The 18,671-nt window shown below is 40.0% G+C and overlaps 1 protein-coding gene across 9 annotated transcripts in view; it reads right to left on the bottom strand.

Annotated features, from left to right (window-relative positions):
• The window catches only part of LUZP1 (leucine zipper protein 1), a 105,349-nt gene that overhangs the window by 8,994 nt on the left and 77,684 nt on the right, over window positions 1–18,671 (bottom strand). The window contains exon 4 of one of the 9 annotated variants that reach the window (XM_023258291.2): window positions 7,399–7,455. The exons of the other annotated variants lie outside the window; for them this stretch is intronic. The gene's annotated coding sequence lies outside the window, so the exon portion shown is untranslated. The remainder of the gene's footprint in view (window positions 1–7,398; window positions 7,456–18,671) is intronic. 9 annotated transcript variants of the gene reach the window in all.

The following is an 18,671-nucleotide window of genomic DNA, read 5'->3' on the forward strand; positions in this document are numbered from 1 at the left end:
ATATGACTTCACTCATATGAGGACTTTAAGACACAACAGATGAACACAAGAGAAGGGAAGCAAGAATAATATGAAAACAGGGATGGGGACAAAACATAAGAGACTCTTTATATAGAGAACAAACAGAGGGTTGCTGGAGGGGTTGTAGGAGGGGGGATGGGCTAAATGGGTCAGGGGCATTAAGGAATCTACCCCTGAAATCATTGTTGCACTATATGCTAACTAACTTGGATGGAAAGCAGAAAGCATGTCAGGCAGCAAATCCAATTATCTGTACTTCAGCTCCCAGTTGTTAACAGACCTCTCGTATTAATTCTTGTGCCTAGAACATAGCAGGTGTTCAAATTTGTTGAATGAATGAATTTTAATAAACCTGCAGAAAAACACTGGTTTTTCTTTATGACTGATGTTGAGGTGATACCTAGTTTCATCCTAATGAAGAATGCTACCAGTGGCTGCATGGCAAAAAAACACAGAAGAATACCCCACTTCTCATGGCAAGCTCTAAGAATCTCTTTACCATCTGCCACCTACATAATGTCAGGAGAGTCATCTCAGGAGAGTAACAGCTCCAGTTTTACTTAGTTGTAAAATGGGTATAATAATCCCTACCACATCTCTCCCCATTATCATTCGGAGATAATGCATAGAGCTCTAGGTAACAAAGCAGTAAATAATCCTAAAATTATTAAGAACTACAACAGCTTCAGGGAAAGAAGTAGATTAGTGAAAAAAAGTCACCTCACTGACACCAGGGAGATAAAAGGACCTAGGCTCCGTGAGGGGAGAAACAAAAGGGTATATCCCTAGAGAACGTATAATCTTTGGCCTGCCTTCACTTGAGTTCAGAGTTCAGATTTACACTGCCTTGAGGGGTCTGATACCAACTTCTCCTCGCAGAGAATCTAACCAAAAATGGTCTCAGCCTGGTAAAATCCCTGGGAAACCTACCAGAGGTAAACAAAAATACTCTGGAGAGAGAGACTCTCTACCAAGGTCACATAAGAGTCCCATAGATAAAGTCCTGTTGAACCTGAGTTTACAATTCTAAATTACAAAACACAGAAGGACCAATCTTTTACTATGACTGAACAACAGGCATTTACACCAGTAAGAACCAAAGTTAGTAAGACACACTAGAAACTGTAAGTACATTCCAATGTTTAAAGTCATAAAAGAAGGAATCAAAACCAGGAGACAAGAAAATGGTATCAACAAAGATCAGAAGATTTTTAAATTAACCAAATAGAATCGCTTAGAAATGGAAAGAAAAATGGCAAATTAGATGCAAATGAAAAGAACGCAGTATTTGAGAAGAGATATAAGGAGATTACAAAAGGTAGCACAAACTTAAAAATTTTGTGAAAGAAAGGTTAATAGGGGGAATAAAATACAGAGGTCCAAAAATGAAGTTTTAACAGGTGGCCCAAAAGGAAGAACAGAGAGAATGGGGGAGAGGCAGAACTACTAGCTAAGTATTTTTCAAGAGTTGATGAAAGGGAGCCTCATATTTAGGAAACAAAGTCCCAACCAAGCAGGGTAAAAGTTAAATCTGCACCTGGACACATGATAAGGATACAGCAGAATACCACAAAGAGAAGAGAAGCAACAAGAAGGAAAAATATTCTATGAAGAAGTAACAACTGAACTGGCTTCTCAACAGAAACTTAAGTGTCAAACAGAAGACAAAAGACAGGATGGGGCACCTGGCTGGCTCAGAGCACGCAACTCTTGGTTCTCAGGGTTGTGGGTTTGAGTCCCATGCTGGATGTACAGATTACTTAAAAATCTTAAAAAAAAAAAAAAAAACAAAATAAAACAAAAAAACTAGAGAGGTGCCTGGGTGGCTCAGTCAGTTAAACATCCTGAAGACTTCAGCTCAGGTCATGATCTTGTGGTTCACGAGTTCAAGCCCTGTGTCAGGCTCTGTGCTGACAGCTCAGAGGCTTGAGCCTACTTCGGATTCTCTCTGCCCCTCCTCTGCTCACACTTGGTCTCTCTCTCTCTCAAAAATAAACAAACATTAAAGAACTTATCAAAACAGTATGAAGGTTCCTCAAAAAGTTCCTGCCCTACGATCCAGCAACTGCACTACTAGGTGTGTATCCAAGGAATACAAGTGTGCTGTTTTGACGGGGCACATGCACCCCAATGTTTATAGCAGCGCTATCGACAATAGCCAAAGTATGGAAGGAGCCCAAATGTCCATCGGCAGATGAATGGATAAAGATGTGGTGTGTACACACACACACACACACACACACACACACACACACACACACACAATGGAGTATTCCCTGGCAATCAAAAAGAATGAAATCTTGCCATTTGCAACTACGTGGATGGAACTAGAGGGTATTATGCTAAGTGAAATAAATCCGAGAAAGACAAATATCATATGATCCATTCATATGTGGAATTTAAGATACAAAACAAATGAATATAAGGGAAGGGAAGCAAAAATAATATAAAAACAGGGAGGGGGACAAAACATAAGAGACTCTTAAATACAGAGAACAAACAGGGTTGCTGGGAGGGGCTGCGGGTGAGGGGATGGGCTAAATGGGTAAGGGGCATTAAGGAAGACACTTGTTGGGATGAGTGCTGGGTGTTACACATAAGGGATAAATCACTGAAATCTGAAATCATTGCACTATATGCTAACTTGGATATAAATTAAAAATACATTTTAAAAATTAAAACTGGACACCTGGGTAGCTCAGTCGGTTAAGGGTCCCACTCTTGGTTCCAGCTCAGGTCATGATCTCATGGTTTGTAAGTTTGAGCCCCAAGTCAGGCTCTGTGCTGACAGCGTGGGATTCTCTCACTCTCCACCCTCCCCCCCGGCCCCCCACTCTCACTCAAACTTAAAAAAAAAGACAAAAGACATGGTAATATCTTTATGAAAGAAGGTACAATTGAACACTTTTCAGAACACAAAGGAAAATAAAAACCTAAGTGTTTACTATTAACAGACTTTCACTGAAAAAACTATTTATGGATGTAATTCAGAATATAGATGGGGCACCTGGGTGGTTCAGTCGGTTAAGCATCTGACTCTTGATCTCAGAGTCATGAGTTCCAGCCTTGTGTTGGGCTCCACGCTGGGGGTGGAGCCTACTCAAAGGAAAAGAATATAGAAAATGATCACTTAGGAAAGGCATGAGATGCAAGAAGAAACAGTAAGCAAAGAAATCAACCCAAACAAGCATTGGTTCAGTTAAACAATAAACAAAAATTAACTGGGAGTGGGAAGGGGAAGGGCAGGATAAAACCAAAGTGGAACTACCTGAAATGGTAGATAATAACATGTTAAGTCCTAAAGAAGGAAATCAGAATTCAAGTGTTCTTAAAACTCTGTATTTTGAAGGAAGAGGATAGAATTATTATAACTTTAGACCTTGGTAAGAGTAGATATTAATAATATATCTGATAAGGCATCAATAAGCAGAGTATATATAAAGAACTCCTACAACCTAACAAAAAACAAACAACATGATTAAAAACTGGGCCAAGGACTTGAATAATTGATCCAAAGATGATACCCAAGTGACCTACAAGCATACGAAAAGATACCCAACATCACTCATCATTAGGGAAATGCAAATCAAAATCACAATGAGATATCACTTCACACCCATCAAGATGGCCACTATCAAAAGAACAAGTGGTGGTGAGAATATGGAGAAACTGGAACGCTTGTGCACTGTTGGTGGGAAAATAAAATGGCAAAGCTAAACAGTATGGCAGCTCCTCCAAAAATTAAAAATAGAATTACCGTATGATCCAGCAATTCCACTTCTAGGCCATACTATAAAAAAATTCAAAACAGGATCTTAAAGAGATAATTTGTACAGCTATGTTCATGACAGCACTATTGCAACCAAGTGTCTGTCTATCAATGGATGATGGAGACACAAAATGTAGTATACGCTACAGTGAAATATTAGCCTTAAAAAGGAGACCTGGATGAACCTTGAGGACACTGTGCTAAGTGAAACAAGCCAGTCACAGAAGAGAAATAGTATATGATTTCACTCATATGAGGTATCTAGGAATATTCAAATTCAATTAAACACAGTAGAATGGTAGTTGCCACAGGCTGGGGGAGGGGGAAATGGGAGTTACTGTTTAATGGGTATGGAATTTCAGTCATGCAAGATAAAAAAAAAACTGTTCCAGAGACTGGTTGCACAACAATGTGCAAATATATACTTAACCCTACTGAACTGTAAATGGTGAATATATCTTATGTTACGCATTTTTTACCACAGTTTAAAAAAAAATTAAGGGAGGAGAGAAGTAAAAAGCACAGAGAAGGTAGGGCAGATTTCCCACTTCTGGTCCAGAAATGCAAATGTAAAAAGCTTAGAAGTCATCACTCTGTGTCTTAACATATAAAAAACTGAACAGACTGAAAATTCACAACTCTTCTTAGGTCCATGAGAGAAATGAGGTCACAAAAACCACTTCCCTAAAACTTAAGACAAGTGGATGCAAAGAATCAACAATTTACAAAAATAGAAATTCACCAGTAGAAACCTCCATGGGAACCAGCAGCAGGGTAGGAAAACCTAAACTGCAATTGACAAACTGCTGGAGGCTCAGTGTGGACAACTCTGAGAGTTAAGAACAAGAGGGAGTCTGTGTTAGGGGGGGATGCCCCCCATTTGGTGAGCTTTACCTCCATGAGTTGAACGAGGTTCTCACAGTGAAGATGAGAGACTTCCCCCGCCCTGTGCATCCAACAGGGGAGTGTTAAATCAACCATTTTGAAACCAGAACGTGGGGGGAAGGGAAATCCCCAATTCCTGCTCCCTCCAGCCATCCTGTACCACCTGAGGTATGGGAGGTTGGGAGGAGAAGGGAAAAAGGCTATCACTAAAGGCCTACTTACCTCAGTTTTTTTTTTTACCCAGGACATCATGTCCTGCTTTCACCAAAAAAAATCATAAGGCATACTAAAAGGCAAAAAATAGTTTGAAAAAACAGAGCAAGCATCAAAACTGGACTCAGAAATGGCAGATGTTGGAATTACCAGAAATTTAAAATACCTACTGCGATAAGGGCTCTAACGGAAAAAGTAGTCACCATACAAGAACAAATGAGTAACAGAAATGGAAGTTCTAGGAATCAACAAAATGTTACAGGCACCTGGGTGGCTCAGTAGTTTAAATATCCGACTTTGGCTCAGGTCATGATCTCGTAGTTCATGACTTCCAGGCCCATATCCCTGCTTGGGATTCTCTCTCCCCATTTCTCCCCTCCCCAACTAGCACATGCATGCACGCTCTCCCTCTCTCTCAAAATAAATAAATGGAAAAAAAAAAAAAACCACGTTTTAATTTTTAAATTTTTTTAAATATTTATTTTTGAGAGAGAGAGCACAAGCAGGGGAGGGGCAAAGAGAGAGGGACACAAAGAATCTGAAGCAGGCTCCAAGCTGCATGCTATGAGCACAGAGCCTGATGTGGGACTCGAACTCACAAACTGTTGAGATCATGACCTGAGCCAGAGTCAGATGCTTAACCAACTGAGCCACTCTGGTGCCCCGAGACCATATATTTTTTAAAACAGAGATCAAAAATACTGTTACAGCAATGAAGACTGCCTTTGATTATCTTATCAGTAGACTAACAGAACTGAGTAAAGACTCTCAGCTTGAGGGTATGTCAATAGAAACTTCCAAGCCTGAAAAGTAAAGAGAAAAATGACTAAAAAAAAGGGAACAGAACATCCAATAAGTATGGGACAACTACACTTGTAATGGGAATTAACAGAAGAAAAATTTGAAGCAATAATGACTGAAAATTTTCCCAAAATTAGTGTCAGACACCAAATAACACCAAGCAGGATAAATGCCATAAAGACAAAAGAAAAACAAGAACCCAACACCTAGACATACCATATTCACACTGCAGAAAATCAAGGATAAAGAAAAAAATCTTGAAGCCCAGGAAAAAAAACACAACCTACAGAGTAGCAAAGATAAGAATTCCATCTGACTTCTCAGAAGTCATGCAAAGCAAGAAGAGAGTGAAGTGAAATATTTAAAATATTGAAAGGTAAAACAACAAAAACCCCAAACTACAATTCTGTACCCCACAAAAAAGAAAAAAAAAATTCAGTACCATTTCAAAAGTGAAGGAAAAATAAAGACTTAGACGAATAAAAATTGAGATCTGCTGCCAGTAGACCTGCCCTGCAAGAAATGTTAGAAGAGTTCTTCAGGGACATCTGGGTGGCTCCGTCGGTTAAGCGTCTGACTCTTGACTTCAGCTCACGTCATGATCTCACAGCTTCATGGGTTTGAGCCCTGTATCGGACTCTGCACTGGCAGCATGGAGCCTGCTTGGGATTCTCTCATTCCTCTCTCTGAGAGGATGTCTCTATTTCTCTCAAAAATAAACTTAAAAAAAATTCTTCAGTGAGAAGAAAAATGATATGGATTAAAAACTCAAACCACATCAAGAAAGGAAGAGCATTAAAGTTAAAGTAAAATAACATTTTTAATTTTTCTTACTTTTAATTGATCTAACAGATAATTCAAAATAATAGCAACAATGTATTCAATTGTTATACAGCTTATGTATAAATAAAATGAATGACAGCAGTGATACAAGGGACAAGAGAGGAACTAGAAATACTTTATTATAAAGTATTTGTACTACCTATAAATGTACACTACAAACTCTAGGGCAAACTCTTAAAAAAGTTTAATTGGGGGCACCTCAGTGAGCATCCGACTCTGGCTCAGGTCTCAATCTCGAGGTTGCTGAGTTTGGAGTCCGCATGGGGCTGGCTCTCTGCTGTCATCACGGAGCCCGCTTTGGATCCTCTGTTTCCCTCTCTCCCCGCCCCTCCTATGCACTCTCTGGCGTGCATGCTCACATTCTCTCTTTCTCTCTTTCTCAAAAATAAATAAGCATTAAAAAAATAATATAAGTTTAATTGATATGCTAAGGAGAGAAACTGGATCCATATACAATGCTTAATTATAACCACAAAAGGCAGGAAAAAAAGCCAAAAAGTAACAAAAAACAAGAGCTTATAATCACTTTAAACATCAACAGTCTAAATATACCAATTAAAAGAGAGAGAGAGTATATCAAAAGACACGACTGTATGTTTACAGAAACCCCCTTCAAATTTTTTTAATTTCAGTATAATTAATGGACAGTGTTACAGTTTCAGGTGTATGATATAATGATTCAACAATAGTATGCATTATTTAGTGCTCATCCACTTTAAAATTTTAATAAAGATGCATAATGATTAAAAGTAAAGGGATGGAGAAAATTTTGCCATACTAACTAATCAAAAGGAAGTTGGACTAGCTACATTAATATCAAGACCGAATATTTCAGAGCAAGTAATCACGGATAAAGACAGACTTACATGATGATAAAGGAGTCTCAATTCTCCAAGACGTAACCATCCTTAATGTGTATGCACCTAACAAAGAAGCATCAAAAACCAATAGAATTGCAAAGAGAAACATGAATCTATTACTATAGCTGGAGACTTCAGCACCCCTCTTTCAGGAACTGACAGATCCGGCAGGCAGAAAATCAGTAAGGACATAGTTGAAGTCAACAATGCAATCAAGAAACTGTATATAATGAACATATATATAGACTATTCATCCAACAACAATAGCATACACATTCTTTTCTTTTTTTAATGTTTATTTTTGAGAGAGAGCAAGCAGGGGAGGGGCAGAGAGAGAGGAGATACAGAATCCATAGCCAGTAGCGTTCACATTCTTAAGTTCACATGGAACATTCACCAAGAGAGACCACATTCTGAGCCATAAGACACAACAACTTGAAGAACAGAAATCATACATTGTATGCTCTCAGACCACAATGGAATTAAACTAGAAATCAATACCAGAAAGATAGCTGGAAAATGCCCAAATATTTGTGGAGATTAAACACACTTGTTTTAAAAATTTTTTAAATATTTATTTATTTTTGAGAGAGAGAGAGAGAGAGAATATATGGGGGAGGGGCAGAGAGAGAGAGGGAGACAGAATCTGAAGCAGGCTCCAAGCTATGAGCTGTCAGCACAGAGCCCGATGTGAGGCTCGAACTCAAGAATCACAAAATCATGACCTGAGCCAAAGTCGGATGCTCAGCCAACTGAGCCACCCAGGCACCCCTAAACAACACACTTCTAAATAATTCATGGGTCAAAGAAGAAATCTCAAGAGAAATTTTTAAATATTTTGCACTTAATGAAAATGAAAATACAACTTTATCAACATTTGTGGGGTGTACCAAAAGCAATGCTTAGAGGCAAATGTATAGCACCAAATGCATGTATTAGGTAAGAACAAAGATCTAATAGCAATAAGCTAAGCTTCCATCTTAGGCAATTAGAAAAAGAAAAGCAAATTAAAACCAAAGTTAACTGAAGAGAAGAAATAAAAATTAAAGCAGAAATCAACTGGTTCTTTGAAAAGATCAATAGAATCAATAAGCCTCTAGCCAGGCTAATGAAGAAAAAAAAAAAAGACAAATTACTAATACCAGTAAGAGGGGCTATCACTACAGATCCCATGGACATTAAAAGAACAAGGGATTATGAACAACTCTATGCCCACAAATTTGATAACCTAGATGAAATGTACCAATTGCTTGAAAGATATAATCCTCAGGAACTCACACAAGCAGGAAATAGGTAATCTGAATAGGATTGTATCTATTTAAGAAATGGAATCAATAATAACCTTCAAAAACAGGAAACATACTGGGCCTAGATGGGTTCACTGGTAATTCTACCATACATTTAAGAAGTAATTCTATCAATTATAAGAGATGCCTGGGTTGCTCCACTGGTGAGCATCCAACTCTTGATTTCGGCTCAGGTCATGATCTCATGGTTCGTGGGACAGAGCCCTGGGTTGGGTTCTCTGCACTGAGCACTGACAGCACAGAGCCTGCTTGGGATTCTCTCTCTCTCTCCCTCTCTCTGCTCCTTTCTCTCCCCCCACTCACAAGCATACCCTCTCTCTCAAAATAAATAAATCAAAAAAAAAGAAGCAATTATACCAATTATACAATTTTCTACAAATTCTTCCAGAAGTTAGGAGCAGAGGAAATACTCCTTAGCTCATTCTGAGGCCAGCATTACCCTAACATCAAAACCAGACAAAGGAAAAAAAACCCCACAGACTAAGATCTCTCATAAACATAGATGTAAACATCTTACAAAATATTAGCAGATCTAATCCAACACTGTATAAAAAGAATTTCAGACCATGACCAAGTGGGATTTATCCTGAGTATACAAAACTGGCTCAATGTTCAAAAATCAATTTATGTGGGGCGCCTGGGTGGCTCAGTCGGTTAAGCATCCGACTTCAGCTCAGGTCACGATCTCGCGGTCTGTGAGTTCGAGCCCCATGTCAGGCTCTGGGCTGATGGCTCAGAGCCTAGAGCCTGCTTCCGATTCTGTGTCTTCCTCTCTCTCTGCCCCTCCCCTGTTCATGCTCTGTCTCTCTGTCTCAAAAATAAATAAACGTTAAAAAAAAAAAATCAATTAATGTAATCCGGCATATCAACAGACTAAAGAAGAAAAATCACATAATCTTATAAAAAGATACAGAAAAAGCATTTGACAAAACCCAATACCCATTCACAATAAAACTCAGAAAATGAGGAATAGAGGGAAACCTCCTCAACTTTATTTAAAAAAAAAAAAATCTACAGCTAGCATCATACTTAAAGGTGGAAAACTGTTCTCTGATCAAGAACAAAGCAAGAAGTCCCCTTACCACAGCTTCTCAAAACTGTACTAGAATCCTAACTGATATGGTAAGACAAGAAGATAAAAAAAAAAAAAAAAAAGAAAGGGAAAGAAGAAATGAAACTCTTTGTTTTGCACAGGACATGATTGTAGAAAACCCAAATGAATCAACAATAACAAAAAAAAATTCCCCAGAACTAATAAGCAACTACAGCAAGAATGTAAGATACAAAGTTAGCATTCAAAAGTCAGCTGTAGGGAGCCTGCGTGACTGGAGTCAGTTAAGCGCGTCTGACTCTTGATTTCAGGTCATGCTCTCACAGTTCAGGAGATCAAGCCCTGCATCGGGCTCCATGTGCTGAAAACGAGGAGCCTCCTTGGGATTCTCTCTCTTCTTCTCTCTCTGTTGCTGCATGCATGCTTTCTCAAAATAAATAAGCTTAAAAAAAAAAAAGTCAGTCTCTTTCCTATATACCAGCAATGAACAAATGGAATTTGCAATTAAAAACAATACCATTAGAGGCGCCTGTGTGTCTCGGTTGAGCGGCTGACTCTTGACTTAGGCTCGGGTCATGAGTTCATGGTTCGTGGGATCAAGCCCTGTATTGGGCCTGCACTGACAGCATGAAGCCTGCTTGGGATTCTCTCTCTCTCTCCTCTCTCTGACCCTCCCCCTCCCCAAAAATAAATAAACATTTTTTTTTAAAACAAGAATACCATTAAAAAACACACACAATAGCATTTACATTAGCACCCAGCTCCAAAAAAAAAAAGAATTACATAAATATAAACCTAACAAAATATGTACAAGACCTATGTAAGGAAAACTATATAAAACTAATGGATTGGGGTGCCTAGGTGGCTCACTCGGTTAAGCGTCCGACTTCAGCTCAGGTCATGATCTCACAGTTTGTGAGTTCAAGTCCCGCATCGGGCTCTGTGCTGACAGCTCGGGGCCTGGAACCTGCTTCTGATTCTGTGTCTCCCTCTCTTTCTGCCCCTCCCCCACTCATGCTCTGTCTCTGTCTCTCTCTCTCTCTCTCTCTCTCTCAATAATAAATGAACATTTTTAAAAAACTGATGAATCAAAGAAGAATTAATAAAGAGATATTCCATGTTCACAGATAGGAAGACTCAATAATGTCCAAATGTCAATTCTTCCTAACTTGAAAGAGTAAATGTAATCCCAATCAAAACCTCATGCAAATTATTTTGTGGATATCAACAAACTGATTCTAAAATTTATATGGAAAGGCAAAAGATCCAGAACAGCCAACACATATTGAAGAACAACAAAGTTGGGAGACTAACACTACCTGATCTCAAGACTTAACTATAAAACTGCAGTATTCAAGACAATGTTGTATTGGTAAAAGAATAGACAAATAAATCAGAAGAACAGAAAAGAGAGCCCAGAAATAGATCCACATAAGCATAGTTAACTGATCTTTGACAAAGAAGCAAAAGCAATACAATGAAGCGAAGATGGTCTTTTCACCAGGTAGTACTGGCACAAATGAACACCCACATTCAAAACAACGAACCCAGACACAGACATTAAACCCTTCAAAAATACTAACTCAAACTGGGTCACACACCTAAATGTAAAACATAAAACTATAAAGTGCAGGGGCCCTGGGGTGGCTCAGTCAGTTGAGCATCTGTCCAACTCTTGATTTGGCTCAGGTCATGATCTCACTGTTAGTAAGTTCCATCCCTGCATCAGGCTCTGCACTGATAGCATGGATCCTGCTTGGGATTCTTCCCCTCTCTGCCCCTCGCCCACTAAATAAAGAACAGACTTAACAAACTTTAAGTTAACAAACTTAAAAAGAAAAAACTATACAGTGCCTAGAAGGTAACAGACCAGAAAACTTAAGATGACCTTGGGTATGGTATGATGAGGACTTTTTAGATACAATACCAAAGGCATGATCCATAAAAGAAATAACTGGTAAGCTGGACTTCATTAAAATTAAAAACTACTCTTCAAAAGACAATGTTAAGAGACTGAAAAGATAGGCTATACAGTGGGAAAAAATATCTGCAAAAGACATATCTGATAAAAGAGTGTAAACCTAAAATACAAAGAATCCTTAAAACTCAACAATAAGAAAATAACTTGATTAAAAAATGGCCAGAGAAGATATACAGGTGGCAAATAAGCATATGAAAAGATGCTCCACATCATGTCATCAGGGGAACACAAAACAATGAGATATCACTATACACCTATCAGAATGGCCAAAATCTGAAACACCAACAATACCAAATGCTAGTGAGAATGTGGAACAATAGGAATTCCCAGTGCTAGTGGGAATGCAAACTGATACAACTACTCTGGAAGACAGTTTGGTGGTTTCTTACAACTAAACAGTTTTACCCATATGATCCAGCAATAGCACTCCTTTGTATTTACCCAAGGGAATAAAATCTGCATGTAGATATTTCTAGCACCTCTACTCATAACTGCCAATACTTGGAAGCAAACAAGATGTCCTTCAGTAGTGAGTGGATAACCTGTGGTATATCCAAATAATGGAATATTATTTGCCTAAAAAGAAATGAGCTATGGGGTGCCAACCATAGCATCCAACGTCGGCTCAGGTCATGATCTCGTGGTTCGTGAGTTCGAGCCCTGCACTGGACTCTGCACTGACAGTGCGGAGCCTGCTCCAGATCCTCTTTCTCTCCCTCTCTCCCTCTGTTCCCCCCCCCTAGTTGCACACACTCGAGTGTACTCTCTCAAAATAAACTTTAAAAAATTTGAAAGAAAGAAAGAAGTTATCAAGCCATGAAAACACAAGGAGGCAGCTTAAAAGGAAAAGCAGCCAATCTAAAAAGGCTACATACTATATGATTCCAACTATATGACATTCTGGTAAAGTCAAATTATGGAGACAATAAAAAGATCAGGAGAGAGAAACAGAGTGAATTTTCAGGGCAATAAAGCTACTCTGCATAATACTATACCAGTAAATACATCTCATTATAAATTTGTCCAAACTCAGAGAATGTACAACACCCAAGAATGAGCCATGTAAACTATGGACTCTGGGTGATAATGATGTGTCAATGTAGGTTCATCAGTTGTAATGAATGTGGATAATGAGGGAAGCTGTGCACATGTGGGGGCAGGAGGTATATGGGAAATCTCTACCTTCTGCTCAATTTTGCTGTGAACCTAAAAGTGCCCTTTAAAAAAAAAGGTAAGTTTAATAGACAACAAGCTTTATGGGAGGGCGGGGCGAGTGCTGAGAGGAGGCTGCAATTTTTTTTTTTAATTTTTTTTTCAACATTTTTTATTTTATTTTTGGGACAGAGAGAGACAGAGCATGAACGGGGGAGGGGCAGAGAGAGAGAGGGAGACACAGAATCGGAAACAGGCTCCAGGCTCTGAGCCATCAGCCCAGAGCCTAACGCGGGGCTCGAACTCACGGACCCGCGAGATCGTGACCTGGCTGAAGTCGGACGCTTAACCGACTGCACCACCCAGGCGCCCCTAGGCTGCAATTTTAAATAGCGCAATTAGGGTAAGCCTCAAGGTGGCGCCTACGCAGAGACTTGAAGGAAGCAAGGAAGAATGTTTAGGGAAGAACATTCCAGGCAAAGAGAAAACTGAAGACAAAGACTACAAAAAAAAGAGCATACTCAATGTATTCAAGGAATATGAACAGCGTGTCTGGGGCTGAGGGAACAAAAGGAGCGGATCAAGAGATGGCGTTGAAGAGGCAGTGGGGGCACCTTGCAGGCCCTGGGGAGGCCTCTGGGTTCTCATTTAAGAAATGGAGACCCCTCCAAAGGTTCTGAGCAGAGCAGTAACATATTCTGACTTGGATTTAAAGGGATCGATCTGGACTATATGGTTTCACTTTATGTGGTTGAAAAAGAGGCAAAAACTAATCCATAGAGAGAGTGGTTACCTCTGGGGAGACAGTGACTAGGAGGAGACTGCTGGGGATGTTCTATGCATGATAGATTCCTGCCATCAAGTTATAGAACTGAAGATCTGTACACCGTATGTTATACCTCAATAACAAAAAATAAAGATGGATGCCCTATAAAACAAGATATAGATGGACGTGACTGCTGTGCTCAAAACAGACCACAGAGGATAAGAGTAAGAGCAAGAAGACCAAAAGGAGCTCAGTAGAGTAATCCAATCAAAAGGTAATTGTGGCCTGGCCCAGGACAGTGGCCACACACATGGTAAGAAGTGGCCCAACTCTGGCCACTTGAAAGCAGAACCACAGCATTTGCTCTTGAATCGCATGTGAGGTGTGAGATAAAGGGATTAAAGAGGACTCCAAGGGTTTCGGTCCGAATTTGCAGCAGGATGGAATTGGTATCAGTTCAAACAGGGACGACTGGATGAGCAATCTGAGAAGGAAGATCAGGAGCTTGGTTTGGGACACACTATTTATGAGATGTGTATTAGTTATCCAAATGGGGATGTTAAGAGACTGTCTGAATATACAAGTCTGGAATTCAGGAGAGAGAATGGGCTGAACAGATAAATCTGTGAGTCAACAAAGAATGGATGGCTTAGAAAACCATGATCTGGATGAGACTGTCAAGGAAGTGAGTAAATACAAAGAAATCAAGAGGTCAAAGGTCTGAGCCCCAAGGTGGCCAATATTTTTTACTGGTGGAAATGCAGAGTAAACAGCAAAGGACACAAAGACAAAGTCGGCAAGGTAAAGGAAAACGGGGAGAATATAGTATCATGGCAGCCCAGCAAAGAAAGCCTTTCAAGGAGAAAGGAGTGCTCAGCTCTGTCAGGTGAAGCTGATGGCTCAAATAAAATGATGGCTGAGAAGAGACCACTAAATTTCACAACATGGAAGTCACCCTGACAAGAGCAGCACTGTAAAGTGATGGAAGTGAAAGTTTTATTAGAGTTTGAGGGGTGCCTGGGTGGCTCAGTTGGTTGGCATCTGACTTCGGCTCAGGTCATGATCCCGCAGTCCGTGAGTTGGAGCACTGTGTTGGGTTCTGCTGACAGCTCAGAGCCTGGAGCCTGCTTCAGATCCTGTCTCCCTCTCTCTGCCCCTGCCCCACTCACACTCTGTCTCTTTCTCAATAATAAACATTTTTTTTTAATTTTTTAAAAGAAAAAAAGAGTTTGAGAAAATAAGGTGATGAACTGGAGAACACAAATATTAGATGACTTCTGAATTCTGTTAAAAAAAAAAAAACAGAGCAAATAGGTGGGGAGGCCACTGACAGAAAAAGTGGTATCAAAGTGTTTCTTTTTAAGACAGAAGAAAAAGCATGCTGGTATACTGGAATACGATCCAGGAAAAAAGGGAAATTTTGACAAATTATGAAAGGCAGACACCTTCTGGAGCAATGAATATTCTTGGGCAAAGGAGAGAAAATGGGGCTCTAGCATAAAGTACAAGCAGCAGTGCTAGAGAACACAGTTCATGCATGGTGACAGACAGCAAGGCAGAGGAAGACAGGTGTGGTGGCAGGAGTCTAGTAAAGTTCTCTTTAGGTGGTTTTTGCATCTTCGCTGAAATAGAAAGTAAGGTCATCCTCTTAAAGTGTCAGTGGGGGTAAAGTATTATAGGTTTCAGATCTGGTCAGCCAGGTGAGTGGGAAATACAGAACAATCACCAGGCAACATTAAAGGCCCACTTAAAATTCATGGTTAGGATTTAAAGTGAAACCAATCAGCAAGGTTGTATTTTTATAACCAGTCTTGTTCAGCTGACCAGATGAACGCACAGAGAAGACAGAGTTGCATTGAACCAGGTTGGAACTTGATGAATTCAACAAAGCAAGAGAAGGCCACAGGAATTACAGGCATGTATAAGGGAACTTAAGCTCATTCAGTAAAGAGGAATGAGAACATACAAAGAACAGTGAAAATGTAATAGGACCAAATGAATGGAAAGTACCAACAAGGACAGAAGGACTGCTGGAGTTAGGGTACTAGTGGGAGTGAGCTTGAACGACAAGAGATGGTAACCAGAGGGGGAATCTATCTCCAGGAACTGAAATTACCAAGGGGTTGCAGTAACTGATGTCCAAAACTAAGGTATGAATAAGTGGAGCACAGAATTTTTAGGGCAGTGAAACTACTCTATATGATACCACAGTGGTAGATACATGTCATTATACATTTGTCCAAACCCACTGAATGTACACCACCAAGAGTGAACCAGAACATAAACTACAGATTTGGGGCAATTATGGCGTGTGAATGGAGGTTCATCAGTTGTAACATATACCACTCTGGTGAGGGATGTTGACAATGGGAAAGGCGGGCAGGGAGTATATAAGGAATCTCTTCCCTTCCCCTTTCTTCTGTGAACCGAAAAATGCTCTAAAATAAAGATTTTATTAAATTAAAGATTTTATTTTTTACAGTAATCTCTACATCCTATGTGAGGCTTAAACTTGCAAGCCCGAGATCAAGAGTTGCACACTCCACCAACTGAGCCAGCCAGGTGCCCCTAAGACAGTCTTAATAAAAAATAAAATAAAAAACCTGAAGTTTTTGGTCACAGATGAGCATGATTGTGCGAATGCTGGGGGCAGGATGGGGTTTTAAAAAGATCACTGGAGGGGCGCCTTGGTGGCTCAGTTGGTTGAGTGTCCGACTTCAGTTCAGGTCATGATCTCACAGTTTATGAGTTCAAGCCCCGCGTCAGTCTCTGTGCTAACAGCTCGGAGCCTAGAGCCTGCTTCAGATTCTGTGCCTCCCTCTCTCTCTACTCACATTCTATTCTGTCTCTGTCTCTCTCAAAAATAAACAAACATTTAAAAATTTAAAAAAAAAATCACTGGAAGAGAAAAATAACTGAGAGGCAAGGACCACAGAATTGTACACTGAAAGCACCACAAATTAACAGGACCAGAGCGGCGCCTGGGTGGCTCAGTCGGTTAAGCGGCCAACTTCGGCTCAGGTCATGATCTCGCAGTCTGTGAGTTCGAGCCTCACGTCGGGCTCTGTGCTGACAGCTCAGAGCCTGGAGCCTGTTTCAGATTCTGTGTCTCCCTCTCTCTGACCCTCCTCTGTTCATGCTCTGTCTCTCCCTGTCTCAAAAATAAAAACATTAAAAAAAAAAAATTTAACAGGACCACAGCTGGAAAAAGTGACATTAAACAAGAAGCTAAAGCCACTGAGAAATCAGAGGCAATTTGGGGAACTGGGGTGTAAGAAGGTGACAGCAGGACTAAGGGTGCTGGGTGTTATAGTCTGATGAGATTAGATTTAAAACTAGGGGGAAAGAGGGGAGGAACGTGGTCTGAGCCATAACAGAAAAACAGCTACCACTTGAAAGAGAATAATGGATTCATCAATGATCCCACAAGAAAACATAGGGCCAAAGGAAAGATTTGTGGAAATGACAAAAGCCACTTGTCTCCAACGCCAAGATCCCTTCTACTGACTGCACTGCAAGCCTACAGCCACCAGATGGAACCCATGTACCACCCTTAAAAATACCAAGACCTCTGAGGTTTGGGAAATACAGTCTCCCTCTCTCAGCCTCTGAGATCCTACCCTCTCCCGGATTATTTCTCCACCACTTTGCTTCCCTGGATACATCCTTCTCTAACCTCTCATCTTTGCTTCTTTTGGTCTCCCATCCTTCTCTTGCCAGTTTATATGCTTTCTCATTCTCAAAAATGGAAGGGGAGGGGTACCTGTATGGCCCAGCTAGTTAAGCGGACTTCAACTCAAATCATGAGCTCAAGCTCTGCTTCGGGCTTGCTGCTGTCAGCACAGAGCCTGCTTCAAATCCTCTGCCCACCTACCTCTCTGCCCCTCCCCAGCTCATTCTCTCTCTTGCTCTCAAAATAAATAAATAAACTTAAAAAAAACTGGAAGGGAGAGAAAGATATCATATGTTTACACTCATATATGGATCTTGAGAGACTTAACAGAAGACCATGGGGGAAGGGAAGGGGGGAAGAAAAGATAGAGAGGAAGGGAGGCAAACCATAAGCGACTCTTAAATACAGAGAACAAACTGAGGGTTGATGGGGGGTAGAGAGAGGGGAAAGTGGGTGATGGGCATTGAGGAGGGCACTTGTTGGGATGAGGACTGGGCGTTGAAGCCAATTTGACAATAAATTATATTTTTAAAAAATGGAAGGGGGAAAACCCTAAATTTATATATTTATATAAGAAAAAAAACCCTTTTCCCTTATTCCCATCCACTTTTCCTACTTCAAGTGCCATTTGTTTTTGGCCTTTTGCCTAGTGGTATGGTAAAAACAAACTAACCAACAAGCAAAACCCTTACCAATCTATACACAGGGTGAAGGAAATAGAGGGCTGAACTAAATACGGGCCATAAACCAATTTTAAAAGGATCTGTACTGGCACAGTAATCACTGGAAAACAAATGATATATGATGTGTCCACAAAGTACTTTAAATCAGCTTATCCTTGTAAATATGCTAGAAAGCCATAAAGTTATACGCTTTAAAGAGATGAACTTTATGATATATAAATTAGATCTCAATAAAGCTGTTTAAAAAAAATCCCAGCTTACCCCAAACTGAAACATTCCCCTCAGCAACTCTTAGTTATACTAGTTTATACTATAGTTTTCATAAACAAATCCCATTTTCAGAAGAGAGAAATGTTAAACTCTAATATAGTCCCATCTATAAATTGTAATTCTGAACTAGCAGAATCCACAAATCCTACTGCTTATTCATTTGGCTTTTAGTGCCAATTTTATATGTTCTGTTCAAAACTCGATATGAACCAATCAGTACACCACTAGAAATGGAAAAGCTAAGCCCAGTAACTATACAGCACATACTTACTACAGGTGTGAAGAGAAGGAGTTTCACAAACCACTACTCAAAATCCTTTCAAAGTACTTATTGCTCTCAGGATAAAGACCAAAGTCCCCAAGAAGGCATGCAAAGCCCCAAAGGATCTGGCCCTG

This window comes from Felis catus, chromosome C1 (assembly GCF_018350175.1).
Source record: "Felis catus isolate Fca126 chromosome C1, F.catus_Fca126_mat1.0, whole genome shotgun sequence".
NCBI lineage: Eukaryota > Metazoa > Chordata > Mammalia > Carnivora > Felidae > Felis > Felis catus.